A 21,022-nucleotide genomic window follows, 5' to 3' on the forward strand; every position below is an offset into this window, starting at 1 on the left:
AGGAATAGGCAAGGACTTCATGAACAAAACACCAAAAGCATTGGCAACAAAAGCCAAAATGGACAAATGGGATCTAATGAAACTCCACAGCTTCTGCAAGGCAAAAGAAACAGTCACTAGAGTGAATCGGCAACCAACAGAATGTGAAAAAATTTTTGCAGTTTACCCATCTAACAAAGGGCTAATATCAAGAATTTACAAAGAACTCAAACAGATTTACAGGAAAAAAACAAACAAGCCCATTCAAAAATGGGCAAAGGATATGAACAGACACTTTACAAAAGAAGACATACATGAGGCCAACAAACATATTAGAAAATGCTCATCATCACTGGTCATTAGAGAGATCCAAATCAAAACCACATTGAGATACCATCTCACTCCACTTAGAATGGCGATCATTAAAAAATCTGGAGACAACAGATGCTGGAGAGGATGTGGAGAAAAAGGAACACTTTTATACTGTTGGTGGAAGTGTAAATGAGTTCAACCATTGTGGAAGACAGTGTGGCGATTCCTCAAGGCCTTAGAAATAGAAATTCCATTTGACCCAGCAATCCCATTACTGGGTATATATCCAAAGGACTATAAATCGTTCTACTATAAGGACACATGTACACGAATGTTCATTGCAGCACTGTTTACAATAGCAAAGACCTGGAACCAACCCAAATGCCCATCGATGATAGACTGGATTGGGAAAATGTGGCACATATACACCATGGAATATTATGCAGCAATCAGAAATGATGAGTTCGTGTCGTTTGTAGGGACATGGATGAATCTGGAGAACATCATTCTCAGCAAACTGACACAAGAACAGAAAATGAATTACCGCATATTCTCACTCATAGGTGGGTGATGAAAAATGAGAACACATGGACACAGGGAGGGGAGTACTAAACACTGGGGCCTATTGGGGGGAAAAGGGGAGGGCCAGCGGGGGGGATCTGGGGAGGGATAGCCTGGGGAGAAATGCCAAATGTGGGTGAAGGGGGGAAAGGAGGCAAAACACACTGCCATGTGTGTACCTATGTAACTGTCTTGCATGTTCTGCACATGTACCCCAAAACATAAAATGCAATAAAAATTAAAAAAAAAAGAACGAAATATATGAAAAGAGGTTTACATTTGGCAATGTCTTAAAGCCCACTGAAGCCTCTTTTCCAGTGAGGACACTTAAAACCTCTGTGTGAAATACAGAAAGTAGGTAGCTTTCTGTAAAAACTTGGACAACGTGATCAAAATACGTTTGTGTAGAGGAAGTCAAAATGTAAATGAGCAATAAATATATTTATTCTCTCACCAGAAAAAAAAAAGAGATCTGGTTGATCTCTGAACCCATCAGCCCAGTTCATGTAGAGGTTTTCAGTAGATAACTCCTACACATACCAATAGCTTCCTGCATTTTCCTCCTGAGAGTGTTCTTCCACTAGATGATGTCCAGGGAGTCACAGAGCTGTCTGGAGGAGCTGGATAGAGGTGGGGCTACTAATGCAAAGATGCAACCTCTCACCAACAAATGATGGGAGCTGGTAGGTGATCACAACTTTTTTTTCCTTCATTGAGACCATTCTGAAATGCTGTCTTTAGTCATTCAGAGGGCTCCTATCAGAATTTAGCCGTAGTTCCCACCTGTTAATAATCAACGCTTCTTTTATTGACTTTTTTATCTTTTTTCATTTTACTTCCTCACTCCCTCACCTCATATACCCTCTATGTTCACTCACTGAGTAAATCACATTCATCTAAATGCTTTGGAAAGAACTCAGTGAGCCAACTAATAGTTGAAAACCTCTAATTGGATCACTGTTCATTCAGATGGCAACAAGGAATGAAGCACATATGTACCCTTAAGAAAGATAACATCTTATTTTTCTAATTTCTAAACCACATGTATTTTTACTTTAATGAGATAATACAGGGGAAAAAATCTTAAAAGCTAAATAATTAGTTGTTTGTATAGTAAAAAGAAATTGGTTCCTTGTTAATTATTGTAACAATGTGAGCTTTCTTTTTCTAGGATCACTAAACTTCTTTTATAGTAAAATATGAAATCTATGGTTGGGGATCTCAGAATTAGCTTGATAAGTTCTTATTCGTGATTTCATGGAATATAGACAGGCTAAGTCCCGAAATTACATCTACATGGTTCAGTTAAATAGAGATTTGTCGATTATGTTGTGATTTATGTGAAGAAACCAATTGTCCTATTCTAATCAGTTAAAATAACTAAGGCTTATTTTGATGTTTTAGACCATTTGTATAAAATCAAAATGAAGGTCAAAGAATGGATGAAGATAATTTTTCATGCTCCTGGTTAAAAAATCTTTAAACTGTTACTTTTTGTTTTTTTATTAGTAATATTACTTTCACCAAAAACATTAAAAACAAACAAAACAGATGGAAACACGGAATGAATTGCTGCTGAGATCTCTAGCTTGGTATAATTACTAAGCTTTCATCATTGGCAGCATATTTGAATGAAATATATACCTTAAGAAATAGTTCTAAAGCTTGAAAGCTAAGAGGACATTAATAATTATAACAACTAGTTATACAGTTAGGGACGGGATTGACTTTTGTTACCCACCCAGTATACCTTGAAGAGAAAGAAACAGAGGATTTGATTGGTCAACTACCAACGCAGGGCATTCTGGAAAAGACAGTATATAAAGGAACTCTAATTTCCTCTAGCTAAAAGGCAGATTTGTACTGGTAATAAAATCTAAGATTTAATCATAAAGTGTCATAGTAACAAAGGAGTTTGTATTTACAGTCCTGGCAGGGATCTAATGCAGGGATCAGAAAATTATGGCCCATAGGTAAAATCCAGCCTACCACCTGGAGTTTTTAAAGAAAAAGTTTTAAATAAAATTTTATAAGAGTACAACCATTACCATTTATTAGCCTGTTTTTTATGACTGCTTTCACTCAGCACTCTACAGAGTTGGATAGTGACAACAGACACCATATGGCCTGCAAAGCTATAAATATTAATTATGTATCCCTTTTCAAAAAATATTTAGTGATTTCTGTCCTATCCTTTAATGTAGGCCTGACTTCAGTCAGGACCCTGGTAGGAAAGAAGAGAAATTCTAAGATCTCTGTGGGGGACATTTGGGGAGATAAATATGAAATTTTGAATTTGTTGATTGCCTCTTCCTTCTGGTATCTAATAAGCTAGCAGATTTCCTAGTTAGAGATAAGGCCTCCTATTTCTTGGAGACTCAGAAAAGACCTTGCTTTGGCAAGATGATTCAAAATGTAATGATTGAGCCTCTTAAATAACTAGGGTCAGATCTCACCATGACTTAGGAAGATCTCAGAATGTTCCTGATATAAACAAAAATTTGTCAAAAGATATTCAAGACCTACATAATATGTTGTAGTGGAGACCAGGATGACATGACCAAGAACAGATCACTGGAGAGTCTCCAGTGACTAGTATTATATTTATGGCTCAAAACTAAACAAAACAAAGCAAAACAAAATCCTATTAGGTGCTACAGTTTTGGGTTCCTATTTTCCCCCAAGAGATAATGTGATTAAAAAAAGAAGAAAAGTGGCTCACTCAATATGATATTTGGAAATCTAACTACTCAAGGGGGATTTCTGGAATAGCTTTTTCTATCCTTAGTCCTCTTCATATTTTATTTAATAAGCACCATGTAGAGTGAGAAAAGTCTTGTATTCAATGGTTCAGAGATCCATGGTGTATTAATGTCAATAAGCCTACAGAGACTTTCAAGTTTCCTGTCCTGTGGGGTAAAAGTCATGACACATGGTAAGTAAGGTTAAGTGCAACCTCTGAAACTTTCCTCTGCCAGCCATGGTTAAAATAAAAAGCAGCATAATATCCTGGAGAATGGTGGTGGGGGATGGGGTGGTGAAGTTTAGTGAGACTACTGTAGACTTATAGGATAAAGGAATGATGGTCACTGCCATATCTCTGATTAATTATCTAGTCTGGCACCAGAAAATATATGGTGAATAATCCTTGGATAATTATAGTAGCCTACTGCAGGCTTAAGTAAGTGGTAAACCCAATCCCAGTCACTAAGACAAATGTGGTATCACTGCTAGAGAAGAAAAATAAGGCCATACCTATGTGATATGTGGCCATTGATTTGGTGATTTGGTTCCTTCTTATTTCAAGTTTAAAAGGGACTCAGAAATTTTTCACATTTACATACATAGACACAATTATTCAGGTTTTCCTCAGAATTATGTTAACCTTCCTATCCACTGTAATCATACATATATAGGCATATGTGTGTGTGTATGTATGTATCTATCTATCTATCTTTCTATACATCTATATGTCTTTTAGAGACAAGGTCTCACTCTGTGGCCCAGGCTGGAGTGCAGTGGTACTATCATAGCTCACTGTAACCTTGAAACTCCTGGACTTAAGCAATTATCCTGCCTCAACCTCCCGAGTAGCTGGAATAGCTGGGACTGCAGGTGCACACCACAGTGCCCCAATAATTAAAAAAGTTGTAGAGACCAGGTCTCACTATATTGCCCAGACTGATCTTGAACTGTTTTTTTTTTTTTTTTTTTTTTTAGGCTAGAGTGCAATGGTGCGATCTTGGCTCACCGCAATCTCTGCCTCCTGGGTTCAGGCAATTCTCCTGCCTCAGCCTCCTGAGTAGCTAGGACTACAGACACGCGCCACCATGCCCAGGTAAATTGTTTTTGTATTTTTAGTAGAGACGGGGTTTCGCAATATTGATCTTGAACTTCTTTTTTCAAGTGGTTCTTTCATCTCAGCCTCCCAAAGTGCTGGAATTACAGGAGTGAGCTACTGCACCCCGCTTGTAATAATTAAGGCTATCTGGAACACCTTGCCATTTCATAAATCCATTATATTGGTGACATTATGCTGATTAGATAGGATGAAAAATAGGTGGCTAGTTCACTGCAGTGCGGGGGCACTTAGGAAGACACATGTACTTTACAGTGTGAAAGATAATCACTATGAAGATAGAGGCATTTGCCACATTGGTAGAATTTAGGGATCTTGTGATCAAACACATTCTAGTATATCTACTCCAAAGTCAGAGACAAATGGTTGCATTTTGCATCTGTTACCACAATGAAAAACCACTGAACAAGGTGAGCATCTTCAGGTCCTAGAGGTAAACTATCTCACACCTGGAAGAAGTAAGTTCCAAGTTTAGAGTTGAACCTGAAGCAAGAAAGTGTTTTGTAGCAGATCCAGGTTATAGTGCAAGAAGCAATGCCAATAGAGTCATACATTCGAAAAGTGTCTATGGTATTAGAAGTGGTGGTGATACTTGGAGCTATGACAAGGCCAAATACTGTAGTGAACATGCAGAAATTTGGGATTCTAAGCAAAGTTAGGTCAGCCTCAACAGTTATTGTAGGGACTTTGAGAAATCCCTCTTGGCATGTCATCAGTAGAGACTAAACCCTTGTTAAAAGATCCTAGTAACTATGCATCTAAACTGATAAAAATGAGCTGGGTCCTGTCAGCCCTATCAAGTTATAAATTTAAATATACTTGTAGGTTTTAAACGGAACATCTAAGATTGAATCTAGATAGGACTTGATAGCACAAGTAAGCTGCATGATCAGGTAAATAAAATTCATATATTACTCTACATGTGTATAGGCTCACTTTCCTCAGCTGGCAACCATGGTCATGTGAGGGTCATGTATCACCAACTGAGAGAGGAAAGCCTAAGTTTGTTTTACAGATGTGTCAGCTACTATGTGGGTGAAAACCAATAACAGATGAGTACCGATGTGAGTGACGACCTGGTCAGGAACTTTGGGTGGGAGGAGACCTGAGGCCCTGAATCAAGAATGTGCACAATCACCTGAGCAGTGGACAGTGGTCTGTCATTTCTCAGAGATATGACAGCGAAAGATTAGTAGATATGAGACAGAGTTCTAAGGTAGAAGCATGTCTATGAACACATGATAGTGTATGTGAATTGTGAAGTATCACTTGTCAGAAATTATCTACCATGGAAGAATCACTGAACAGCCAAGTAGACAAAATGATTCAGCCACATGAAGTTAGCCAGGCTTCATCATTGGCCATGCCAATTTGTTATAATGGGTAATTGTTTGTAATGATCATGGTAGTAGGGATGGGGACTACATCTAGGTCCAAAAGTATGAACTTTCTCTTAATAAGGGCAATCTAGCCTCTGTGACCTCTGTATTTTCCATTTTTAGCAACAACAATCAAAACTGCATTATTGGCCAGGCGTGGAATCCTAGCACTTTGGGAGGCTGCGGGTGGATCACTTGAGGTCAGAAGTTCAAGACCAGCCTGGCCAATATGGAGAAACCCAGTATCTACTAAAAATACAAAAATTAGCTAGGCGTGGTGGCACATACCTGTAACAGCTACTTGGGAGGCTGAGGCATGAGAATCCCTTGAACCAGGGAGGTGGAAGTTGCAGTGATCCACAATGCAGAGATTGTGACATTGCACTCCAGCCTTGGCAATAGAGTGAGACTGTCTCAAAAACAAAATGAAACAAAACAACAACAAAATCAAAAACTACATTATTGTTTTTTGTAGGTAGGTCATTTTGGCAGTTATCAATCAAAGTGTAAATATTGCCAATACTCAAAATTATCAATTTCACTTCTAGGACATCTACTATGAAAATATTTATCTATTTAGGCACAAATTTTATAACATGTATGATTTGATATACGGTACATACAAATAATATTTTCCCAAAGTACTTCCATTGCATTTACAGTTTGGTTTTGTAAGATGTCTTTTTACCTTCCTCCTTTTCTCCTCTCCTTCGGTCTTACTTCTGTTGTTCTGTATTTTGATTTTTATTGATAAAGAAAAAACAAAAACTTTTAAGCATATGAGGGTTGGTAAGTAACCCTAAGAAAGCCTAGATGCAACAGAATTTTCTGATTTTATCTTTAGTATATGCTGCTGATAATTTATACTAAGAGAAATTAATACTTGCAAGACTATATTTCCTAAGGCCTTGGTGACTCTTTCTGGGGTAGGAAAATACATTTTCATGGTACTTTAATGAATATACATGTAACTCTGGTGTGTGAAAAATGAAAAAAAAATTTAACCCAGAGCCTTGAAAACTGGTTAGGAAATTCCTGAGAAAGCAAATGTAATTGTGGGTGCAAATTTGCTTGAAAGTAATTTTTCAACTGCAATCAACTTTTGACTTTCATAAGAAAGGGGACTGAAATGTAAAGAAAAGTATTTAATCATGGATGTTAAATCAGGAAGTTACATAAAAGATTATTTGATCTCATATTTTCATTTCTTTAATGATAAAACTGTAATCTATTTAATTAAGTCAGATAAAAACTATCTGCTGATTCTGTGCTTTTCACTGTGATTCTCACTCCGTGCTTACTTTACAAAGAACAAGGCAGTCTTTGTAAATTTCCTTTCCTTATTTATGATGCTTTCTCTAATTTATAAAAAAATTCTACAAGCTATCTTATTAAAAATACAATTAGTGATAAAATATTTTAACCAACAATGAACCTTTAGTTTTAGAAATAATACAAATAAAAAGAAAATTTTATGCTTCCTGGAAAATAGGAATAATTATGTTTATTGAAAACAGAAAATGTTTTGTCAAATGCATTAGTTCATGATACTCAAATACTTCTATCCATTTAAGCTATAGTACAAATGATATAAGTATATCATTGTTTTTCATATCAGAGAAAAATAAATATTCTATTGTTTTTAGCCATTCTCAGATATGGTAACCTAAAATTTTATCCTGTATTATAGCAGAATTTCAACAACAACAGCACATGTAATTATAAACTTTATATTTTCTTTGTGGATTATCCATTAGATGGCAATATTACCATATAGATTTGGAATTTTGAATCTACTTCTATGCAATACTAAGAAAAATAGTACTGCTTTTTTATTTTCATAGTTCTAAAATAAGATTTTTTATGAATGCTACCTTATAGTTTCAGGGCGATTTTGTGCAAGACAATGTTGCTGTGTGGGGTAGAAACGCTCTGTTTGAAAGCCATCTTATAAGTTTATAAATCTTACACAAGACCTCAAATACTTCTATCCATTTAAACTATAGTTCAAATGATGACTTCAACCTGGTAATTTTTTAATACAATTTGGTCAACACATAGTGAGATATATATGTGCTGCAGAAGTGGGAATTCTAGATGATGACATATTATTCCACTCAGTGAAGATAAAAAAGTCTTTCCTTATAATTTTTTAAATAATAAAAAACAGCAAAATTTCAAAACAAAGCAGTGGTACATAATGTAATAGTGCTTGGCTATTGTGAATTGTGTAACCTTTAGACATACCTAAGTCCTCTGGCCTCAGAAAGAGTACCGCTCAAAATGAGGTCTGTGGACCAATGCCTTGATCACCTGGAAACTTACTAGAAATGCAGATTCTCAGGGGATGTCCAGAACTGCAGAACTATACATTCATTGAATGAGACCTGGCAATCTGTACCTTAACACACTCTCCATGTGATTCTTATGCCACTAAAGTTTAAGAAGTTCTGCCTTAGAGTTTCCACTTGAAATGAGGAATTAGACTATATTTCTGACTGAAGTCACTTCCAGCAGTTAAGTTAAATGCCTTGTTAATTATAAATGTATAAGGAAGGGGATAATGATGATGAATGAATGATGATGAATACCTGTAATAAAATTAATGTGATGTTATTATCTAACTTACCGATTGAGTTACATTTTAATATGTTAGAGGCGTAATAAGACAAAACTATTCTTTTAATAAGAAGGTGTTCTAATAGCAGATGTACATATTTTAATGGTTAGGACTAATTCAGTACCTCCTGTAAGCACATGCTCTTCTTCCTTAATTGAATTTTTCTTTTTCTGAAAGACAGGATCTTCCTATATGCCCACACTGCTCTCAAATTCCCAAGCGTAAATGGTCCTCTTGCCTCAGTCTCCAGAGTCGGTGGGACTATAGGCATACACCAAGTGCACCAAGCTTCAACTTTATTTACTTATATTTTTTAGACTATGATAGATTCACATGCAGTTTAAGAAAGGATACAGAGATTCCATGAACCCTTTATCTCAGTTCCCCTGAAGATAGCATCCCACAGAAGTACAGCAAACGTTTAAAGATAGGATATTGATATAGATACAGTAAAGGTAGCTATACCCACTTCCTTCTTTTCCTTCCAATGTTCTAAGTGGATTGTTTACTATTTTATTTTTGCTTTTAAAAAGTGTACACATATTCTACGTAATAGTCCTTTGTATAATACCTAGTACATAAATATTTTCTTTCACTCCATAATTTATCTTTTCATTCTATTAACAGGGTCTTATCCAAGGCAAAAGTTTTTAATTTTGATGAAGCCCAACTTAGCAATTTTTCCTTTTATGAATTGTGCCTTTGTTGTAAAGTATAACAACTTTTTGTCTAGCCCAGACCTTCAAAATCTTCAGCTGAAGATTTCATAGTTTTACATTTAAGTCTGTTATACATTTTGAATCAATTTTTGTATAAGACATGAGATTTATGTCAAATATTTTTTGACATAATTTAAATGTAATTTATAGGTAATATAATGGAGTATAATTTACACATATATATGTAATATAATTCACAGATAGAAATGTAAATTACTTCAGCACCATGTGTTGAAAAGACTAACCCCTAACTGAATTGGTTTTGAGCATTAAAAAAATAAACAACAATTAAATTTGGATGATTATAAGGAGGGTATATGAAACTGAACAATAAAATATTAGGAAGTTATTAAAGAGGGACAAAAAGAAATGGATTAAGGCTGAGAGTACATTTGTGTGTTTCATGCCAGTTTGTGTTGTTTACGAGAGCTAAAGAAGAGGGAAAGAAAGAAATGTCTTTGAAGGGGGACTAATCAGGATTAATTAATTATACAAAAAAGTAGAGAAAGAAAGAATATAGTGCGATAAAACTCTATGATCTGTTTAAACATATGCATTCAGGGAACCATGAGGAATTCTAGTGAAGATGGGTAAGCATCTTCCTCCTTTATTGTGTGCTAGACGTTCTCCAAGTTGAAGCACCAGAAAATGGTTTGAGATGTGAGATGAAAGTGAAATGAAAAATCTTTTATTTTGCTTAAATTATCTGTAGGTTCAAAAGACTCTAAACTATAAGTAGTATAAATAATAGTGATTCAATTAGTATAACATGTTTAGAAATATAATATTACTTATTTTTGAAATTCACTCTCTTCCTTGCCTTGTCATTCCTTTCTCTTCCCAATAACGTGAAAAGCCACACCACTGTTCTGAATTGTGTGTTTATGATTCCCTTGGCTTTCATCATAATTCCATGTGCTCTTTTCCTATACTTTACATAGTTCAATTTTATATGTACGTGATGAAATTAGGCTTCCAGTATTCTCCTATAACTGTGTTTCTCAATCATATCTAAGATTTTAAATATGTTTTGTTGTTGTGCGTAGCTGTAATGAATTCATTTTCAGTGTTGTATCACATTCTAGCCCATAAATACACGTGAAACTTTTAGGTCATTTCTCTTTTAGTGGATAATAATGTTCTTTCCAGGTGTCTTCTAATGTATGGTCATTGCTATTATTAAGCAGATCTCTTGGAGCATATAAATAGCAAGAACTCCTCTAGGGTGTATTCTCAGGAGTGTAATTTCTAAGTGTTTTGCATATCTTCAAATTTATGACAATTTTTTTCCAGGCTTGTTATTACATATTACATTATCATAAGTTATTTGTTCTTCTGAGTGTTCCATATCTTTTCTAATAATTGACATTTTCAGCCTTGAATATTCTTGCCTATCTAGTATACATTTGAAATGACATCTTATTGTGGTGTAATTTTTTATTTTTAATTGCCAATTTGATTAAAGTAAAACTTTACATAGTATATTGGTGCAAAAGTTATTGCAGTTTTTGTCATTACTTTTAATGCACTATCCTAATAGTTACTCGTTGTTGCTTCCTATGTAGAGACGCAACAAGATTTTTTTCTATTTCTTAATTGAATCACTTATCTTTTCCTTATTGAGTTACTGACATCATTTATTTATAATATATATAATATGATAGACACACAACCTATATCCATTATAACTTAAAATATGTTTTCCTGATTTATTGGTTGTTTTTTCGTTTGTTTTGCTGTCTTTGTATGAGCAGAATTCCTTAATTCCCAAACAATGACCTGTATGGTTTTTGGTTTAATATATTTTTAAATAAATCCTTTTTAGCCCGAAGCAGTAAGTACATATTCCTATACTGTCTTCTCAAAGCTTTAGAATTTAGTTGTTCAAAGCTTTAGAATTTAGTTGTTCACATGTAATTCTGTAGTTAAAATAATATTTATTTTTGTCTCTGACATCAGGTAGTGGTTTAGTTTTTTTTTTCTATATGGACAATTCTTTGTTCTAGCAACAGTTATTAAAGATTCTATCTAATACACAGTAATTTAGAAAATCAGCTCTGTTTTAATCAAGTTCTCAAGTTTGTATTTCCAAATATCTATTACTCATCTTTATTCGGTGTCCACACATCTATCCGTCTTGCCTTGGCCAATACTACAATTTAATTTTTAGCTTTATAATAACATCTAATACATAGTAAGGTGAAGTAATTTATATCGTTCCTTTTCTTCCTTAGTGTCTGTTATTCTTAGTTCATTTTGTTCTATGTATATTTATAGATTCAGTTTCTAAATTTCTATAAAAAACTATTGTTTTCAAATTGCATTGAATCTATATTGAATTAAGAAAAATATTTTATTCAACTATTTAGTTTTAAATCAATGAGCCTAGTTTATTAACTGAGGTTTTCCTTATTTGAGTTTTCTGGAATGTAATTCTATAAAGTTTTACAACATTTAAAAAAATATCTTGGATATTATTTGTTACACTTATTCCTAGATATTTTATGTTTTCAATGCTACTAAATAACTTAAATCCTTAGAAATTATTTGTTTCTGGTATTTGGAAATACACTTCTATAAAAATTAAACTTTTTATTGAAGTATAATACTCATACATGGGAGAGTACAAATAAGTGTGGAGTTCAATGATTTTAACAATTGAATTTTATGTGTTGATTTTTTAAAATTGAGAAATCTTGTTAAATTATTTTTAATTTTAATGTTTATGTTTCAGTTTTTCAATTTGATTATTTTAATTTACTTTAAGTTCTGGGATACATGTGAATAACGTGAAGGTTTGTTACATAGATGTACATGTGCCATGGTGGTTTTCAGCACCCATCAACCTGTCATCTACATCTCCTAATGTTATCCCTCCTGTAGTCGCCTACCCCCGGACAGGTCCTGGTGTGTGATGTTCCCCTCCCTGTGCCATGTGTTCTCATTGTTCAACTCACACTTATGAGTACAAAGAAGAGCTGGTACCATTCCTTCTGAAAGTATTTTAAGCAATAGAAAAAAAGGGACCCCTTCCTAAATAATTTTATGAGGCCAGCATCATCCTGATACCAAAAGCCAGCAGAGACACAACAACAACAAAATTTCAGGCCAATATCCCTGATGAACATCAACACAAAAATTCTCAATAAAATACTGGCATACTGAATCCAGCAGCACATCAAAAAGCTTATCCACCATGATCAAGTTGGTTTCATCCTTGGGATGCAAGGCTGGTTCAACATATGCAAGTCAATAAACATAATCCATCCCATAAACAGAACCAATGACAAAAACCACATTATTATCTCAATAGATGCAGAAAAGGCCGTTGATAAAATTCAACACTCCTTGATGCTAAAAACTTTCAATAAACTAGATATTGATAGAACGTATTTCAAGATAAGAAGAGCTATTTATGACAAACCCACAGCTAATGTCATACTTAATGTGCATACACTGGAAGCATTATCTTTAAAAACTAGCACAAGACAGAGATGCCTTCTTTCACCACTCCTGTCAACATAGTATTCTGGCCAAATAACTTAACTTTAAAGTTAATTTTTAATCCCAAAATATTAATTAATTTTTTTCTAATATTTATTGATGATCCATTATAATCTTCTCATCATACTAGATTTGAACACTGTGCTAAGCATTGGAGACAGTTCTAGTCAATGTAATTGAACTATGTATTTTGAAATGTATACTTGTGGTTAAAAATGTGCTATTTTATTTTTATCAAAAAATACCACTTTTTATTTGATTTTATTATTTTAATGCATTTTATTGCCATTTTATATCAAAAAATTTACCACTTATATTCAGCTACAAAGAGTAAGCTATTAACTCATATATTTTTAAAAAACACTTCAGATTAATTTTCTATCTCAGCAGGCATATAGGCAGGAAATTCTTAGTTGATCTTTGCCCCTCCATTTATTGCTGCTGGGAATTTGTCATCTTTCCTGACTCATAGACTCTCAAGATATTGCCTACTCTCTAGTTCCCAATGGTTTTCTTGTTTGCTTAAATTTTCTCTTGAGCTCCATTTTGCAGCTAGATCAGTTTTGCTGTCAGCAGCTTGTCCTGCCACTATAGAGAATGTCTCAAATGTACTTTTGCCATTAACCATATTTCTGTGTAAATTTAAGTTTCTTCTAACATAAAGTTTTACAATCAAATAGTATGTTTACTTTGTTTACCTCTTTTCAAACTATTATCTTCTAGATTATGCCTAGATTAGAGTATAGATTATTAATTTTCTGAAAATAAAAGTGAAATTCTACATTAATTTTTCATGCCAATACTTTTAATACATAGTCTATTACTCATTTACACTAGGCTTTATTTGTTTTATCTTATTTATTTAATGTCCCCTGTCTTATTCCAAGGTGATTTAAATTACTTTAGGAGTTTAGATAGTTATTTTTTAGTCTTGTCCAGAATAACAATCTTTGGGGATACCATTATTTTTCTGAAAAGTGCAATCTGTGTTCCATAGAACTGACTTGAAAAAGGCCTCATATGACACATCTATTATAATATTTGCATTACAGTACTGATTTTGCATATGTATAGATATCCACTTCTTTATTTTACATATTAATTATATACCAAACAAAACCTATAGTAAAATGAAAGCAAACTCCTTCAAAATGCACTCTTGTATTTCCCACAGAGACCAATTAGTTTCATTATGCCAAGACAGTCCTGAAATTTATGTGAAAACATTGAAAGATGAGTTATCAGAGAGAATTACAACTCATTCCCTTTGGATTTAATTATAGAATATAACTCAAAATACAAGGCAATGCCTGTGGAAGAGAAGCAAATCTCTTTGGATTTGTGTAGAAGTTAGCCGTGTCACATTTCTCCTCTTTGTATTTCACCGGAAAATGTTCATTAATTTAGAAACTACATTATGTTTCTGACAAAGTACTTATTATATGGTACCTCCCTGATTGTAATATTCATTAGTTTTATATGTCAGGACTGCTTCTGAAGAAATGGAATTGCAGTAAAACTACAAATCAATGGTTGATTTTATAGTCAGTTACATATGTCTAAATCAACTACTGGCACTTTCATTTATCATATGCCTTAATTCTCCTTTTTACTCTTTCCTAAATTGTTGTATTTTCTTAGCTGAACTTAAACGTATTAGTACCAGGTTTGAAGAACTTTAAAGTATCAGGATGTGTTTCTCTTTGCAAATGTTAAGCTTATTGTTAAATAATAGTAGATCATTATACAGACTTTTTGCACCTTATAGCTGTTCTCTTCAATGTAACGTAAAATCAAAATTGCTTAAAATAACACACTGATGAACAGTCATACACAGATACGCTTTTTCACCAATCAACTGAAGAATAATCACAGTAAACAAAGTCATCAATATAAAAAACTGGGACAAAAATAATTTTGTCCATAAACATCCTAATACTACATTTTCTTCCTGTTTTTTTTTTCTTTTTAGTTCTTAAATACAAATTAAGTTCTAAGAGACAAATTATTTTGAGTTGAAAGAAAACTTATTTATTCTCATTATTATGTATGCAAGGGTTGGCTGAAAATCACTTGGACAAGGTGATTGGTCTCTTCATGTTCCATTATAAGATCCAGACAATGTAGGATGTATTTCTCTCCTGGCAAACCAATCATAACGTCATAATAGAATCCAAGCACTGTCTCTACTTGCAGCAACCTCATGACCTTCTATTAGCCAAAGTAAGTCACATGGCCAATCTCAACATTAGCACAGGAGGAATTCTATTTCACTCCCAGTAAGAGAGAAAAGAAAGTAAAATTTTCTGAAAAATAATCCAAATGATCACTCGTATACATTTATTATGTATTCTCTGCCTTGACTTTGTATTGTAAAATACGGTTTTGCTTCAAGACTTTTATTCCATAGATGTCTTATTCCATCAAATTGATTTTTGTTGTACTGCATGATTTCTTTCTCTTTCTTTTTCTTTCTTTCTTTCTTTTCTTTCTTTCTTTCTTTCTTTCTTTCTTTTCTTTCTTTCTTTCTTTCTTTCTTTCTTTCTTTCTTTCTTTCTTTCTTCTTTTTCTTTCTCTCTCTCTCTCTTTCCTTTCTTTCTTTCTTTCTTTCCTTCTTTCTTTCGCTCTCTCTCTCTCTCTTTCTTTTGAGACAGAGTCTTGCTCTGTCACTAGGTGCCAGGCTAGAGTGCAGTGGCATGATCTCGGTTCACTGAAATCTCCACCTCCCAGGTTCAAGCAATTCTCCTGCCTCTGCCTCCCAAATAGCTGGGACTACAAGCACGCACTACCACGCCCAGCTAATTTTTGTATTTTAGTAGAGACGGGGTTTCACCATGTTGGCCAGGATGATCTCTATCTCTTGACCTTGTGATCCGCCCGCCTTGGCCTCCCAAAGTGCTGGAATTACAGGCGTGAGCCACTGCGCCCGGCCAGGTTATTTATATTGTGATTATAAGTATACAGTAACTGTTCAATGTTATTAATTTAAAATAAATACATTTAGTGAGATTTTTTCTAACATTTTTATTCTCCTACTTTTTCTTTCATTCATAAATGTATCTGTTACATTCATTTCAAGACCCTATTTTATGTAAGACTATTTACAACTTCATGAAAATATGCCTTGAACTGAGACAGCTTGGAAGATTCATGTGTGACCTCACCAATAATTAATTTAGAATTCTCTTACTCTAAATTAATATTGAATTATGGCTTTGAGAATCTATTCTATCTATTTAACTATCTTCTATCTATGCCTATTCTCCTCAAACTTTATATTTTTTAGTAAGTATGACTTTTAAAGATACAGTCTGGTGATATGGCTTATATCTAGATGAGAACAATTATATAATTTAATTTTTCTCCATTTTGAACATTAAATGATTCTCAAATAAAATGAAATTCTGTATAAACCCTGTTCAAAGCTTCTACCAAAGATGGAGCTTGTAATTGAGCAAATCAAAATTTGTGGTTCTTTGTCAGGTAATTATTATTTTGCTCTTTGTAGGTAAGAGAGACAATACATTTTGGAGAGGCAATTTCCAAGGTAAGTGGTGTTTTGCTCTGGAAAATGTGATTTATAATGCGTAACATTTATAGAGATTTTCCCCCTCATTGTTTTTCATTTGAGACATTAGACAAACCATTACCTTTTGGGTCTTTCTCCCAATTTTTGGTACTGGTACAATATTCTTGATGAATCTTTCCCTGGGCATAGAATAGCACATGGAAGGGTAGGACAATATTGTTATGCACCATTAAATTGGAGATTCTTAAACGAGTTATACTTTTTCTAAGCTTCTGCTTTAACTAGAAAAATCGTTTCTCTCCTTTGTAGTACCTATTCTTGATTGACTAAGTATTTGCTGAATATTTGGTCACTGGTGATATTTACTTCAGCTACACTCTTCAGGAAAAAATGAGAAACAAGTGTGGTATTCAGGAATCTGCTTACTTTGTTATCTCCTCTTAGCAGAGATTTTCCAAACCCCTTAGAGAGGGACTATTGCTCTGTATTTTAAGAATTTTAACACCTCTCATGGCTCTAATATAGTACATAGTATTCTAGAACCTGCCCACCAAAACAGAAAAGGGATGTCCAGTCCTTTCTGCTTTCATATATGACTATAGCAGTGGTAATAAGATGTAGTCACATAGAGAGATGTACCTTCTGAACGTGAATGAAGGAGACAATATTGATTATTAGAAATAGAACAATCTGGCCAGGTGCAGTGGCTCACACCTGCAATCCCAGCACTTTGGGAGGCAAAGGCAGGCAGATCACCTAACGTCAGGACTTGGAGACCAACATGACCAACATGCTGAAACCCCATCTCTACCAAAAATACAAAAATTAGCCAGGTATGGTGGTGCATGCCTTTAATCCCAGCTACTCGGGAGGCTCAGGCAAGAGAATTGCTTCAACCCAGGAGGCGGAAGTTGCAGTAAGCCGAGATCGTGGCATTGCACTCCAGCCTGGGCAACAGGGCACAACTCCATCTCCAAAAAACAAACAAACAAAAAATCAAAAAAAGAAAAGAAATAGAACAATCTAGTGTCCCAGTGCAAAATAAATTCAGTGATATAATATGAGGATTAGGAAGAATGTCATCTTTCATAACTATAAAATCCATGTTGGTCATATCTTTCTCCTCTTACTACAGTTTCTCTCTTATACACAAACATGTATATTATTTGTCTATTGTACTCATCAGATGCTAAATGAGACAAAGATATAAGAGAGCCATCCGCATACTGATGTTGCTATTTCTAGTTTCTAAAATTCCCAATTTATGTAAACCTTGGCACTCACACTGGTCTCTTGCAATTTTGCTTAAAGTTACTTCTTTCTTGATGCTTTCCCAATGATTATAAATTGCTAAGAGCATCAGTTTAAATTATGTGTTATTTCTGCTAAACATACATACTTCCATTGCTACAAAAATTATATTACCAAGATGGCCAAATAGAAGCTTCTACCAATTGTCCTCCCCACAGGAATATGAAATTTAACAACTACCTACACAAGAAAGCACCCTTCTGAGAACCAAAAATCAGGTCAGCAATCGCCTGGTTTTAATTTGATATTGCTGAAAGAGACACTGAAAAGATCTGGAAAGATAGTTTCGAATTGCTGATACCACACCTCTTCTATTTCTCAGCAGAGGCTGCATGATATGGATAATCTGTATGCTTGGGGAGGAGAAGTGCAGTAATTGTAGGACTTTGTATTGGAATTCAGTGCTGCCCCATCACAGTGGAAAGCAACAGTTTGTAGAACTCAGCTGATGCCATCAGAGGAAGCAGGTAGAATAGCTCTAGCTGAAGAGAAATTGTCCATCTTCTTGCTTGGAACTTGAGTTCCAGCAAGCCTCACCACTGTAGGCTAAGGTGCTCTGGTGTTCCAATTAAACTTGAAAGGCAGGCTGGGTGGAGTGGCTGACTGGAGGCAGTAGCTTAGGCCTGTAATTACAGAACTTTGGGAGGCCAAGGGGAGTAGACCACTTGAAGTCAGGAGTTTGAGACCAGCTTGGCCAACATGGTGAAAACCCATCTCTACTAAAAAATACAAAAAAAAAAAATAGCTGGACATGGTCGTGTGCACCTGTAGTCCAAGCTGCTAGGGAGGGTGAGACAGGAGAATTGCTTGAACCCATGAGGTGGAGGTTGCAGTGAGCTGATACTGCACCACTGCAGTACAGCCTGGGAGACAAAGCAAGACACAAGACTCTGTCTAAAAAAAAAAAAAAAAAAAAAAAAAACTGAACAACTGGCTCTTGAATGTTGACTGGGTAAACAATGAAATGAAGGCAGAAATAAAGAAGTTCCTCGAAACCAATGAGAACGAAGACACAACGTGCCAGAACCTCTGGGACACATTTAAAGCAGTCTCTAGAGGAAAGTATATAGCAATAAGTGCCCATATGAGGAGAATGGAGAGATCCAAAATTGACACTCTATCATCAAAATTGAAAGAGCTAGAGGAGCAAGATCAACAAAACTCAAAACCCAGCAGAAGACAAGAAATAACTAAGATCAGAGCTGAGCTGAAGGAGATTGAGACACGAAAAACCCTTCAAAAAATCAATAAATCCAAGAGCTGGTTTTTTGAAAAGATCAACAAAATAGACAGACCACTAGCCAGATTGATTAAAAATAAAAGAGAGAACAACCAAATAGATGCAATAAAAAATGATAAAGGGGAAATCACCACAGATTCCACAGAAATTCAAACCATCATCAGAGAATATTATAAACAACTCTATGTGCATAAACTAGTAAACCTGGAAGAAATGGATAAATTCCTGGACTCCTGTGTCCTCCCAAGCCTAAACCAGGAGGAAGCTGAAACTATGAATAGACCAATAACAAGGTCTGAAGTTGAGGCAGCAATTAAGAGCCTACCACACAAAAAAAGCCCAGGTCCAGACGGGTTCACAGCCGAATTCTACCAGACACACAAGGAGGAGCTGGTACCATTCCTTCTAAAACTATTTCAAACAATCCAAAAAGAGGAAATCCTTCCCAAATCATTTTATGAGACCAACATCATCCTGATACCAAAACCCGGCAGAGACCCAACGAGAAAAGAAAACTTCAGGCCAATATCCATGATGAACATAGATGCAAAAATCTTCAATAAAATATTGGCAAGCCGATTGCAACAGCAAATCAAAAAACTTATTCATCATGATCAAGTAGGATTCATCCCGGGGATGCAAAGCTGGTTCAACATACGCAAGTCTATCAACGTAATTCACCACATAAACAGAACCAAAAACAAAAACCACATGATTATCTCAATTGACGCAGAGAAGGCATTTGACAAAATTCAACAGCCCTTTATGCTAAAAACCCTCAATAAACTCGGTATCGATGAAACGTATCTCAAAGTAATAAAAGCTATTTATGACAAACCAACAGCCAATATCATACTGAATGGGCAAAAACTGGAAGCATTCCCTTTAAAATCTGGCACTAGACAAGGATGCCCTCTCTCACCACTCCTATTCAATATAGTACCGGAAGTTTTAGCCAGAGCAATCAGGCAAGAAAAAGAAATAAAGGGTATTCAAATAGGAAAGGTGGAAGCCAAATTGTCTCTATTTGCAGACGACATGATAGTATACCTAGAAGACCCCATTGCCTCAGCCCAAAAACTCCTGAAACTGATAAGCAACTTCAGCAAAGTCTCAGGATATAAAATCAATGTGCAAAAATCACAAGCATTCGTCTACACCAATAACAGACTTAAAGAAAGCCAAATCAAGAGCGAACTTCCATTCGCAATTACGACAAAAAGAATAAAATACCTTGGAATACAATTCACAAGGAACGTAAGGGACCTCTTCAAGGAGAACTACAAACCACTGCTCAACGAAATCAGAGAGGACACAAACAGATGGAGAAACATTCCATGTTCATGGTTAGGAAGAATTAACATCGTGAAAATGGCTATACTGCCCAAAGTAATTTACAGAATCAACGCTATCCCCATCAAGCTACCATTGACTTTCTTCACAGAACTGGAAAAAACCACCATGAACTTCATATGGAACCAAAAGAGAGCCCGCATAGCTAAGTCAATTCTAAGCAAAAAGAACACAGCGGGGGGCATCACACTACCGGATTTCAAACTATACTACAAGGCTACAGTAATCAAAACAGCATGGTACTGGTACCAAAACAGAGATATAGACCAATGGAACAAAACAGAGGCACCGGAGGCAACACAACATACATACAACTATACAATCTTTGATAAACCCGACAAAAACAAGCAATGGGGAAAGGATTCCATGTTTAACAAATGGTGTTGGGAAAACTGGCTAGCCATGTGCAGAAAGCAGAAACTGGACCCCTTCCTGACACCTTACACTAAAATCAACTCCAGATGGATTAAAGACTTAAACATAAGTCCTGGCACCATAAAAACCCTAGAAGGAAATCTAGGCAAAACCATCCAGGACATAGGAGTAGGCAAGGACTTCATGAACAAAACACCAAAAGCATTGGCAACAAAAGCCAAAATAGACAAATGGGACCTAATCAAACTCCACAGCTTCTGCACGGCAAAAGAAACAGTCAC

The 21,022-nt window shown here is 35.0% G+C and overlaps 1 long non-coding RNA gene across 2 annotated transcripts in view; it reads left to right on the plus strand.

Annotated features, from left to right (window-relative positions):
* The window catches only part of LOC128932377 (uncharacterized), a 365,408-nt gene that overhangs the window by 74,419 nt on the left and 269,967 nt on the right, over window positions 1-21,022 (plus strand). For both annotated transcript variants that reach the window (XR_013519342.1, XR_013519341.1), the window contains exons 3-4: window positions 4,573-4,690; window positions 16,442-16,480. This is a non-coding gene — a long non-coding RNA (uncharacterized LOC128932377). The remainder of the gene's footprint in view (window positions 1-4,572; window positions 4,691-16,441; window positions 16,481-21,022) is intronic.

This window comes from Callithrix jacchus, chromosome 6 (assembly GCF_049354715.1).
Source record: "Callithrix jacchus isolate 240 chromosome 6, calJac240_pri, whole genome shotgun sequence".
NCBI classification, from domain to species: domain Eukaryota; kingdom Metazoa; phylum Chordata; class Mammalia; order Primates; family Cebidae; genus Callithrix; species Callithrix jacchus.